The following is a 13,206-nucleotide window of genomic DNA, read 5'->3' as shown; positions in this document are numbered from 1 at the left end:
CAAAACGCACGCTACAAGTTATGTTGCAAAGGAAGCGGGCGTTATGAAAGAAGTCATTATAGCAACAATCGAATGATTATGCAATACATGTACACATATATATGTATATGTATGTATGTATGTATGTATATGCACATATACAATTGTACCTAGAAAAAAGTTGGGGCACTGGGGAAATGGCTGATAATGTAAACATGCTGCTTGTCGACAACGCGTCGGTAATGGCGTCAAAACAGCTTTACTCGTTATAACTTTTTGTTTTGTTTAAGTATGGATAATAAAAATATATGACAACAACAGAATCTAGTAACTCAATAGAAAAATTTAATTGCAATTATGCATTCGCTGACACAAAACAAAAAATACGCATTGGGTTATAAATTTAAGGATTACCATGAAAAGGGAGAGTTGCTTATCACAGCAGCGGTTACCACTTCAGAAAACCTTAAAAAACAACTTTTTTAGCAAATTACTGCAAATGTGGTTTCAGATTATTTGCGGAAAGCGGTGCTTTAACACCATAAATAAACCAATAAATAAATAAAATGAACAATTTTCTCCCGCCTTCAGCAYAAATATTTATTTGGACCATTAGAAACGTTAGTATGATAATAGGAGTTTTTCACCACAGTAGCGTCTAAATAACGAAATACAAATAGCCTAATTCATAAAACCACACATCTACAATGAAATTACGCGCAACCGATTTTATGGTGCTCGTATTGTAGCCTGCTAGTGAGCACAAATTAATAAAAACCGCATTTGCCACAAGTGCAGCATGTAAAGTGAATAAATGCATGGCAGGTTGTGTAGTAGTGTAAGAAAATACTCTGTGGGAAATGCTTAGCAGATATTACAAAGTTATTTGCTTTATTTCAGGCAAGCTCAGATTCCGTACACTACAGACTATCCTATTATATATTAAAATCAGACTGAATTGGATAAATTCGGAAATGAGTTATGTATGTTTTTTAGTGGCGCACCGCTAACTAGAACCAAGGCAAAGGCGAGGTTTCCAAAATTTTAAGATAGTGACTTTAAAGAAAGCTAAAGTAGCTCCCACGAATATGTAGGATACAAGCTTAGCTTTTACATCATTAAGTTGTTAACTTAACATTTGAATGCATCAGCTAAATCCAGATAGAGTTTAAGCAAAGAAGACATTATATCCAAAAATCCTCTAAATAATCGGTATTCACTTTACATTGGATATATGTATGTATGTTTTGAATCAAGAGATGAAGGGGAGAGAACAGAAAGAACATGAAAATATATAACAAAAAATGAAAAAGGATTGAATTACCAATTTCCAAATTGCAATGTGAAAAGCTTATTAAAATTTTTAAGTTAGGAGGACACCTTCTGCACCTCTGGTGTACTGCGAACTACGTCAACAATATCACCTGATGCCACTTTAAACACGTGGACTTGGCTGGCAGCTGCATTGCGGCGAAGTGCACTCAAAAGCTCAGCAAAGCTAGGCTTATGAAGGAGTTCAAATATGGACGCGCAGAAATTCTCACCTCCTTTAACTGAATTCTTGAAAATTTGGATCATCGCAATGAGGAGAAAGGGTCCGAAGAAGAACACGCCAAAATGCTCTGCTCCTTCAACTGAATTCCCAAAAACTTGGATCTCTGTGACGCCGAGGCTACTCGTGGCGACTATTCCTCAGCACACATTTTGTTAAGTTAAGCTTAAGGATATATGTATAGAAAGTAAGTCAGCTCTCTGTGAGAATCCACCTCTTAACCTAACATAACCCCAGATATCTTTGTACTTTTTAGAAAAGTACACAAAGTTCTTTATTTATTTAGTATAATAACTATTATGTGACTCTCGAAACCAGAAATAAGCTAAAGACTTACCAAGTGAAGTCGTTTCGGGTATACAAAATTGTGTGATGGTACCGCTTTTTCTATGAGTAGGTTTTTCGATTAAATCCGTCCCTGAGTATAATTTCTCTTTGATTCTTCCTGCTTTTAGGAACGAATTTTCTATCCTAGGAATATTTACTATCCATACTGTGATCCAAAAAATATTYGGTAAATAAAATTCCGCCCTTGCAATGCACGAAAATTTTCTCCATGACCTCCACCAACAACAGCAACTGTGTTGCAATACGAAAAGCAAATGAAAGAGCAAACCAGCTGCTAAAATATGCACAATAACATTTGAATGCGTGCATATAATATGTATAGTACATATTGAGTTCGCCCTTGGTTGTGGTCGTAACTACTCGTATTATTAAATTTCATATTTCACTGCTTACGACATCATCGACGAGACTCAATTTGGTGCTTTTGTGCTTTGGCGCACTTCATATTTGACTCAATATTTGCGAATGTCAAAAACCAATAAGCATAATTTTGTGCAAATACTCATTTGGGCGCATGCATTGGGTGAGTGAGTGGGCGTTTCGAGTTTCCATATATGCATATGTATGCGTACGGCGAATATGCAAATGTGTATGTTAATGTAATAAACAAAGTTGGTCGATTTGCTGCACGTGCCAGAGCATGCATTTTTATTTGTGGCTTTCATTGTGTTTTTRAGATGATGTGTKAGGGAGTCCATGATAATAAAGAGGGCTGAACAAAGTGATGCTTTTTAAATAATTTTTGTTGGTATTTAAGATATTTCTATTGGTCCTACATATCGTCCCTTGAATGACAAAATATCCTAACATGACTTTTCATAAGTTTACAAGTGAAAGAAAAACGATATAATAAAAACCATTCATTTGAACCAAAATTTGAGTTTTGGTTATATATTGGTTATATGTTGGTTATATATTGGTTATATATTGGTTATATATTGGTTACATATTAGTTATATATTGCCTATATAGCGGTTATATTTGACAGCGGCGAGCTGAAAATATTATGCTACRTATTTGTATGCAATCCTTTCATAAMAAAATCTTTCATATGCAAGTCGCTGTATATGCACGTGTTTCTAAGTTGCCACACTTATGAAAGAGCATAATTTATGGACACACATAACAATACGTACTCTACTCATATATTTTCATACATACATACATATGTATATTTGTTAGAATTTYYGTATAATTTTTCTTTCGTTTTGCCTACGCCTCTTGCATTTGTTTTATTTTACGAGCAAAGTTGGCAAATAACCAAAATGAATGAGATATTTGAGACACACATACACACGAATAAATAAGTAGATCAGAAGTGTRTGCCCCATAGAACCTGCAATCCAGTTAGGATTATTGGATTTCCTTTGTTTTTCTTCTCTTTCTCACACTTGCAGGAAATCGGTTGAGGATTTAACAAACTTTGCACTTTTCGRAATTAACAACTTTTTGCACACAATCAAATACGCTCGGCCTTGAATTGAGAGCAGACACTGTAATAACTTTCACACTTATGATTTGAAGTAGATATTTATGTATGTACCATAAAACAAATATATGAGAATCTCCGTAGAAGCTTCGTTCATATATCAGATGCTTAAATTCAAAAATTAAGGAACATTTATTATGACGTGAAGTCCAAAAGGCAGGTATTGTTCAGAAAAAGTATTGAGAGCTGTTTTTATTATTATTGCCGTAGGTAATCATTTAATTGTTAGTTCAGTTCAAAAGTTAAATTGGTAATACCTTAACATTCTGAGAATGCTCCTACTAAAGCTCAAACTACGACAAATATTACTTCAAGCTTAATTCAACCGATCATTTGCCAACACAATCACTGTGTTGCTATCAACATTCATTTATTTCTTTTAATGTTGCTGGCTACTCGCAACAAATAAATTCCAGCTTAATGAAAAAAATCTTTGCATATTTTTAGGATACTGTGAATTTGAGCTCAAAATTTCATCAGGCATAAGCTGCGCCTTTATTGCAAGTGAATTCAGTGATAATCGCAGCGAAAACAACGTTGGACGACGCGCTCGGCTGATGTGTCGGTTTACAAGAAAAGTGATCATAATAAATGAGTTTAATGTGATGAAAAACGTGAAAATAGTTAAAAGGTGCGCAGAAAATGAAAGTGTTCGTTAATTAATAAAATTTATTATGGTCTTTTGTCGGTATGTGCAAAATATAATAGCATCGCTGAAATTGCTTTGCAAAATTAGTGTGAATAAATAAGGCAGAGCTGCAGTGATTCATTGAAATTCGTGAAATAGCTTATTATTGTTGTTGTTATAATTGCAATGCATAAAAATCTTATATATTTGTTAAAAAATCGCAGTGATCATTCATGCTTTTGCATGCAGCAATCCGTTCGTTTGCTTTAGTTCGCTTCGTTCGGTTCGTTGGCGATCGCTTTCTTACGTGTGTTCATGCACGTATTCATGTATTTGCATGCACGTGCATGTACGCGTTTGCACTAGTGCGGGTGGTGTTGTGTTCTTCGTGGTCGGTTTTGATAAAAATGTGCTTGAGAATGAAAAAATGTCATGTAAAATAAATGAAGTGAAGTGTAAATAAATAAAACATAAAGCAGAGTATATATTTATATGTAAATAAAAATAAATAATGTGAAATATGTGTGTAGCAAACTGTAAATATATAAAAGTGTGAATGTGAAAAATGTGTTTAGTAAATTATAAATTAAGAAGTAATGTGAAAAATATGTGTAAGAAATAAAAAAAAATATAAAAAAATGTAAATTTTATAAGCTGAGAATTTAGAACGGTCAATCGAAATTATTGGTAAGTCACAGCAAATTTTTGGAACGAAGTTCTTTATCGTGCGTGTTGCGACGGGGCTAGCCGAGAAATTGTGTCCCGTTAAATCTGAGCGTTAAATGCTCAGATATCAAACAACGCACAGGCATAAAGAACTTCGTTCCTTACGCGTGTTCGACTACACGCCCTAGTTATCTTTTATATAATTATGTTTACAATTATATACATAAATATATATACATACTTATATAATCAAACATATTTATGATCACACTCCTTCGCGAAGGATCCTTCCTAGCCGTTCGACATCAAACGAGGTTTCAGGCAGTAAACTCTTGGTCCAGATGTCACTATTGACAGTCATAACTTCGAAGTCGTAGATAATTTCTTCTATTCCCAATAACATCAGCCTTGAAATCCAACGCTGAATCACCCTTGACAACAGGTGTTTCTACAGACTCTAAATAGGTAGGTAGGTAGGTCTGCTGCCATCATGGGAGCAAATAACGCTGGATGTACCATTTTGATGCACTATCGTAGATCCTTATAATCTTGCTTAATATCTGCGCCCAAACCTCTTGGTGATCTCAATTAAACTAATTATGTACATACATATATCCGTTAAGCTTTTTGTGCGATATTTTCTGATAAAGTTAGGTTAAGCTGGTTCAGAGTGGCGCTTTGTCCACAATCTTTCTGTTTCCAACCTGCCAATTTCTTCATTCTGATAGCAGAACTTGCTGCTACTTTCCGAGAATACACGTCTGTTAGCAGTTGATGTAAGAACATATTAAACACCCCTGTGGGACAGCACTTAAGCTCCGGTAACCATTGCAAGGGCTAGAATACAACCATTCCACTTTGGTCTGAGTAAGCAATKGAAAAGTAAAGTACTCTTAATTAACAAAGATCGAACTCTTCAAAGGCATGGAAAATTACAATATCTGATGAGTAGGTGTTAGGAGTTTACGAAAGAGAAGTTTTTCGACGTGCTATAAGGTCCTTTGCAAATTGACAACAACGAATATCTCAGTCGATGGAACCATCAGTTGTACCAGATATGCGGCGATATTGGCATACTTCAGCGAATCAATGGACAGTGGCTACGATGCTATGTTATAATGACCGGATGGTTGAGTACCCTCCAGTTTTAAAAGTATTCGATGCAGTRCCTGCCGGTGGAAAGAAAAAGAAAGCCACCTCGTTGGCGAGGAAATCGAAAAGGCTCTGGCTGAACTTGGTATATTGAATGGACGCCAAATCTTATTCTTCTTATTGATGTAGATACCGCTCAAGCGGTTGTAACCGAGTTTACAATAGCCCTCCAGTCATTTTTAATTTTCGGTGTTTGGCGCTAACGGAAGATTTCAACTGTAGCGAAGTCCTTCTCCAGCTGGTCTTTCCAACAGAGTGAAGGTTTCCTGTTCCTCTGCTCCCTCCGACGGGTACAGCGTCGAATACTTTCTGAGCTGGAGTGTTTTCATCCATTCGCATGACATAACCTAACCAGCGTAGCCATTCTCTTTTAATTCGCTGAATTATATCAAGGTCGTCGCATATCTCATACAGCTCATCGTTCCATCGAAATGAGCAAAGGATCATAAATCTTCCGCAGAACCTTTCTCTCGAAAACTCGTTACGTCGACTCATCAGATGTTGTCATCGTCCATGCCTCTAACTGACTTTTGAGACTGACGTTGTTGGTACTACTACTGGTTCCAAGATAGACGAAATTATCGACGACTATGAAATTATGACTGTCAGCAGTGAAGTTTGAGCCAATACGCGATTGAGATTAGTTTTGCGGGGTTATCAAATTCAGGCATAGTGGCATAAAGACAGCTTATTTCTATACTGTTAAAAGCAGCTTTGAAGACGACGAGGAGGTGGTGTGTGTCGATACTCTTTTCGCAGATCTTTTCCAAGATTTAGGACGGAGTGTATGTTCTGGTCAGTTGTTGATTTTCCTGGCCTAAAGCCAAACTTCACACAGTACCCCGATAAAACCTTACATGCGATGTTGAGGAGATATGTCCCACTATAGTTAGCATAGAATGTGGGGTCTGCCTTTTTGTAGATTGGGCAGAACACACTCAAATTTCAATCGTCATGCATGTTTTCTTCTAACTATATTCTAAAAAGAAGCTGATGACTGCTCCTTGTCAGTTCTTCGGCGCCGTATTTGAATAGCTCAGCAATTCATCGGCCCCCGCCGCTTTGTTGTTATTCGGACGGGTAATTGCTATTCGAACTTTTTCATGGTCGGACAGTGCAACCGCTGCTCCATCGTCATCGAGGAATCGTATTCGCCTTATCCTGGCATCATACTTTCACTGTCATTCAGGAGACGGGAGAGCTCTTCAAGAATATGCTACGGTCTTGAAACCTTCTGTTATCCGCCGCGTCTTTGCGTCGAATTTTCGAAGATTACCCTTGTCGGCAAGCTCATTAAGCTCTTCGTACTTACCGACTTCGGCGTCTCTCCACTTTTATATGGAAATACGTCCCCCTCACTGAAACCCCCATATCCTTCCGTCCAGCATTATCTGGAACTCATTTTAAATAGCAAAGACCTTCACAGTTCAGGTGTATTTATGACTATACTTAAGTTAACATTAAACAAATCTTAATCTGACATGACTAAGGACTATGTATTTTCAAAACAGTCGTCCAGTATAACCTAACCTTTATTGACTCTTAAATAATTTGCTTCATTTCATTGAAAATCTTCAATAACTTAATAAAAATGAAAGTAATATTTTTAATACAGAGTTTCTTGTAAATTAAGCTTGTAATTTTTTTTAAAACTTTGACTCACTAACTTTACCATTTTCAAATCCACTTTCTAATATTCAAATTAAGAAAACCACAAAGCACTGCATGCTTCCGTAATAGATGCTAACATGCAGTCTAGTATTACATGCCACACGTGCCACTAACACTTTGTTCAAGGAAATTCTACCAAAAATATGCCTTCCTTGACAGCGGCAATAGCGAACTTGCCAAACTTGCCACTCAACAGAGTAATAAAAGCCAAAACAACTGACAACACAACAAACAAAARATCTTGCAGACATAATAATAATAACAATACAACAAACACATGACCGAAATATGAAGCAACCTCGAGCACAAAAGGCAAAACGAAATTGCCCTGCCAGCCAGCTGAAGCGCATATGCTTTTTTGCTGCCCAAATGTGTGATGCAACGCCGGCAGCGAGGCGGGCAAATGTTGCCTATTTGGTTGACATTCAAAATGTACAATCCACCCGTTAAGTAACGGATGACACATACTTATACACATACTATATATGTACGTGAAGCAATATAGGCTAGTTGCATGCAAGACGAATGAAGTAGGACGACAAAGAGGCAAGAGGCAGGAGGCTAAAACCAGACAGGACATAAGCATATGCTGCCCGGCGCTTGACACTCTGAAACAACAAAAACAAAAAACAAAACCAAAAAAAAAAAAGATTGGTGAATAAGCAATCAGTGATGAATGATGCTTTGTAAAGGCGAAGAGCAACGACAACAATAATAACAACGATGATGCGAAAATATTGTCACAAATAAAATAGCCGTAGCGCCAGCTCACAGCGAGCAAAAACTACAACTAGACGACTAGCTGACGAGGCCACTAAAAGTTTGAAAGTAAAAAGTTAGCTCGAGAGGCTGCTCTCATTGACAATGCTTGCATMCAAATAAATGCACAGCCGCATATTTCTATAAACGCTTAAACACACACACATACAAACATACATTACTCCATGTGTGGCTTCATTTAAGGCAACTGTGCTTGCGTTCCTTTCGTCGAAATTTCGTAAGAACATAAACAATTTTTTTGCTCGTTTTTGTTTTTGTTGACTGCACTCTGCTGCTTTTGCTATATTGCATGCAAATTTTCGAAAGCAGGCAGTCAGCACATTGACGTGGGTAAGTGTCTGCTCATGCCTTTCGAATCGCGCGGGTGCATATGCTGCATTACTTTGGTTAATATATATATTTCATATTATTTCATATATATATTAGGGTGTTACTTACAGTGTTTATGTATAATATATATAATATAATATAATTTATGGAAGAATAAATTTAAAGGATTGTGTCAAGGAGTTTATCACCTTTCACGATATTGTATGTAATATAATGTTCATAATTACAAAACTTAAAGATTTTATAGTAATTACATTCCCTATTTTCTTATAAAAACTAAGTTTCAAATTTGAAATAAAGCGAATGAGTATATGATTCATTGAAAGAAAAATGCGCGAAAATTTCAGCAGTYTTTTGTTAGGTTCATTCCGACTAAATTGGCTGAGTTATCTTCTTCTTTTTCTTCTCTGGCACCGCAACCGTTCGTCTGTCTGGACCGGAAGCACAAACCTCCCCAGTTATCTCTATCCTTTGCAATGTAACGACAGTCCCAAGTGCAGAAAGGTGGCTATGCATTTGGTTCTTGCATTGGGCGTCCTTGCATTAATTGTCTACCTATGATCCTCGAATCAAAGGAAAGTTTCCCTGGAGGATCATCTTCCATGCGAACGAGCGCTTAAAACTATATTCATGTTACCGTAGAACTCACAGAGTTCGTGGTTCCATCTTTTTCGATTCTTTGCGAATTTACTCTGGTCGTCAACTTGGAAAAAGTCATTATCCGAGGATTTCGTTTTTTTTTTTTTTACATAGGGATTATATTTTTACTGGGCGAGTCCCAAACCCAGCGACACAACACCTATTGGAGAGAAAGTTTCATTGAACCTGTTTATATAGCGATTACATATCTTGGTAAGCAGATGCTGCAACCTAGTTGAGCACTTAAACCSATTACCTCATCATTACCTTACTCTTCGTTCCACAGAGGTTTTTTAACTCATTTCACTCAAAGTTCTTATTCACGATGCCTGAGGTTTAACATAACATAAAAAGCCGAATATATCGGGAAGTATGACCTTGGATATTTTTTAGTAGCAAATAAAATTTCCTACAAGTCTGTCATTTAAATTTTTTCTGTAGCTCTTGTCGTTAACGAGATATATACACAAAATAAAATAATATGGAAAAATCGGGTTTAGAGGCTTGTTCTTTCTCGGCTTTTGTAGTGTGTTCTATTCGAAGGATTATGTGTCTAAAGTCAAAGCGATGCCATAAAATGCCTCTGAGCTATAGAAATTAAAATATAAAAAATTATGTTTGTCAATTATTTTCAATAGAAAATTTTTTACATGCTTTGGACCAGTCCTTAATGTTAATATTAAGGGCTCAAATTTACAGAGGATTTTTTTAGCGTATTTCCAGGGTAATTTCGTGAGGAGATTGAAAAAATTAATAGTTAAAAAAAACACCCTAATGTACATATTTAAAGTGTTCTAAGATTCTTAGAAAACTCAAAACAACTCCTAGGTACTCGGTAAGCACCACTTTCAATCCTCATCGGAATTACGGAATTTTCTATTTACATTGTTTGGACTTATTTATTATCATAAAAACAACGCCCTAATGATCTTCCCGCTGCTTGGGGACATGTACCGAGCGTGTGTTGGCTATTGGCTGTCGTTRCACCTCGCCCAGTCAGGCACGTTTGCCAATATATTTATGCACGTCCTGTTCGTGCTGCAAAGTCAGCCAGCAGCATCAATTTTAATATTAAAAACATTTTGACGAAAAAATTTCTTGTTAGTTGACAATTCAATTGAAATGTGATGGAAATTCATTTCTAGGCGAAAACGTGCGAAAACGTGCGAACTCGAGAGAAATGTAGTTATGGCAGTGTATACAACCACCTTGCATGATCAAGAAATATGCAYAATAAGTTTCATTAAATATTATATATTATATTTGTTTCATGATTCCAGACAATGCTCGACGATAACCAAAGGTGGGGTTACCGCTAGAGATTTCATTTAAATGTAGACTGAAATTCATTGCATCTTGCATGGCTGAGAGTCCAGAACGTGAACTAATTATGGTATTATTATSATCTTTGTCAGTTCCTCAATGTTTGCAAATTGTAGTCTCCACACTCTAAAAAAACTTAAAACTCCTAATTAATGCGAGAGATCCCGACTTCCAACAAAAAAAGAAATTAATAAAACTAAGACCTTCAGTTTGCATAAAATTAGGTGAATATTTATTAATATTATTTTTTATTGGTAGATGTCGGGATCTCTCGCATTAACTTCTTTAATTATGAATATTTTATACTATTTTATCACTTTCCAAAGCCAACTCACAAAATCATAAATTTAAAACAATCTTCTTAGCATTTTTTCAGCATCTCTTCAACCATGTRGATTTCATACACTTAATAAGAACTTTAGCACGTTTTATTTCAGTAACTTGTGCATCTAAGTGAGCAATTACATAATACATTCTTTTCTCACTTATTTCAATCCCCTTRATCCCGATTTACTTTTCATAAGCAAACCAACTAATATCACTTTAAAAACATCTATTTATGCATGTTTATTTGTCAGTCTGCCCTCGTTTTAAAGTTAAGTGAACTTCTCAAGGGATATAAAAGCGCTTCGCCACTACAGTTACTACTTCAGTGGTACGACCAACAAGATAAGCATTAACGTATGTGCCTGTGCATTCTCTAGACGAGCATAAACCAGCACTTAAGCGCTCAATTTGTGCTCAAAGTGTGGTGTATTTATGTGGTTTAGTTTTAGTACWTAAATTGCTACTTATTTACTTAAAYAACAGCTTTGAARTGCATTCTCGGAAGAACAAAAGCTTGGGTTAGAGAAATCTAATACATAATGGTTTCCCTTAAGATGATGTTACTGAAATTATAAAAAAATTTATGAGCTGCGCTGAAGCTATAATACCTTACATAGGTACTTTTTAAAAAGCATAAAAGAGGTAATTTTGCATTACTCTAGCTTTATTTCACTGATAACTTTGTATAGCAGTTTTATCCTATATTTATTAAAGCGTTACCTTGGACAATGATCTATGGCAATTATCGTGAAGCCTCAATAAAAAATTTTTCCAAACAAGAACTTGATTTTGATCGATCAGTTTGTATGGCAGCTGTATGCTATATTGATTCCATATCGACGGTTTTGAGAAATGAGAAACCTCCTTGAGAGAAAAGGACGCAARCAAAAGTTTATATTGATAGCTCCAAAACTTGGATAGGAATGGGATCTCCGATATTTCTTTCTGGATTTTATAAACATTGTGGAAAACTTAATATACCCTTTTAAATATATAAAAATTAATAATACTGGCACTTTTTTTTTTGGAAATCTCAAATTTCCATATATTAAAAAAAATGTTGCCTACATTTTGGCGCAATTGTTGGCAAAGACACTTACCTAAAGACTAAACAGTTGTATACAATTTTTTAAAGCCTAAGAAAAATATTCACCATTATACAAGAAAAGAATAGAGATTCAATTTAACTAAATAATAAATAAAATAAAATATGCTACTCAAAAACAAGAYTGCCTTAAACAAATATTTTATATAATGTTAGTCAGTACATAATATAAAAAAATATAACACTACGTCATTGCAAAGCCGCTTTGCTACCTCAAGAAAATAAAAAGACATCTTATTTCTTATATAACAAGCTCAATCGTTATATGCAGACCCACCACGTTCACCTGGTACGTCCACTAATAAATCACATTTTTTTCACGCTCATATTTTGCAACTGGATTAAATTCCAGGCAATCTGGCTGAAAAATAAACAGACGAATGAAATGTGGAAAAGGCTTGGCGAAAAGTATGAAAGAGGAGCGTGCGAAAATTATAGGCCCAAAGACGTTGGCAGGCCAAAACGTAATGCAAGTGCAACAGAACACAGCAAGAGCACACTGATTAATAAAAATAAAATATAAAATAAAAATGTAAAAGCGAATAAATCTACTCTTTATGTCTTTTCCTCACTTCCACTTTCTTCTGCTGCTTATACTTAAATGTTGATAAATTGAAACGAAACTGCTTTACAGAAATTAAATGCAACGCAATGAAATGAAATTAAATTAAAAGTGTTGSCAACCAGCTTGACGCTCGCTCATTTCGCCGCTAGCAGCAGAGCAGAGCGATTAAATGCAAGTAAAGCCATACGCTTTAAAAGGAATTTCAATTAAATTGTTATAAAAAAGATAAAAATTGAAGATACGTTGGATTTTCGAGTTGAGCGCGGTTTAAGTGGTTACTTATGTGCGGATAAATGCTGAATACTATCTTGCATTTAAGCGAAGGCCATCAATTTGAAACGAAAATTTACTCGGTGGCCAATGGTGGCAGTGCGATGAAGGGGAAATTAAATATGAGTGCATTGCACTGTGAGTGAGTCGCGATTGCAGACGTTTCTTAAATTGAAATAAGTGCGCCTTAATGTTGAGTGATTATTATSGTATTATATATTTTCACGCATAATTTGTTTATGTTTGTAATGTTTGAGGGTAACACATTATGTTTGTTTATGATCACTTGGGTTATTGCGTTATTTTTTTTACAGCAGACACATTTTTATTTTGTTCTCAGATTATTTGCTGGATTTCATTGCAGACATACGAGTAAATATTT

At 35.6% G+C, this 13,206-nt stretch overlaps 1 protein-coding gene across 1 annotated transcript in view; it reads left to right on the top strand.

Annotated features, from left to right (window-relative positions):
• Positions 1-4,659: 4,659 nt before the first annotated feature.
• Positions 4,660-13,206, top strand: part of LOC108970069 — a 176,006-nt gene continuing 167,459 nt past the window's right edge. The window contains exon 1 of the mRNA XM_018935189.1: positions 4,660-4,683. The gene's annotated coding sequence lies outside the window, so the exon portion shown is untranslated. The remainder of the gene's footprint in view (positions 4,684-13,206) is intronic.

This window comes from Bactrocera latifrons, unplaced genomic scaffold (assembly GCF_001853355.1).
Source record: "Bactrocera latifrons isolate USDA-ARS-PBARC rearing strain unplaced genomic scaffold, ASM185335v1 scaffold_28, whole genome shotgun sequence".
NCBI classification, from domain to species: domain Eukaryota; kingdom Metazoa; phylum Arthropoda; class Insecta; order Diptera; family Tephritidae; genus Bactrocera; species Bactrocera latifrons.
The sequence above is the reverse complement of the archived record's forward strand: the minus strand, read 5'-3'. Positions and strand labels throughout refer to the sequence as shown.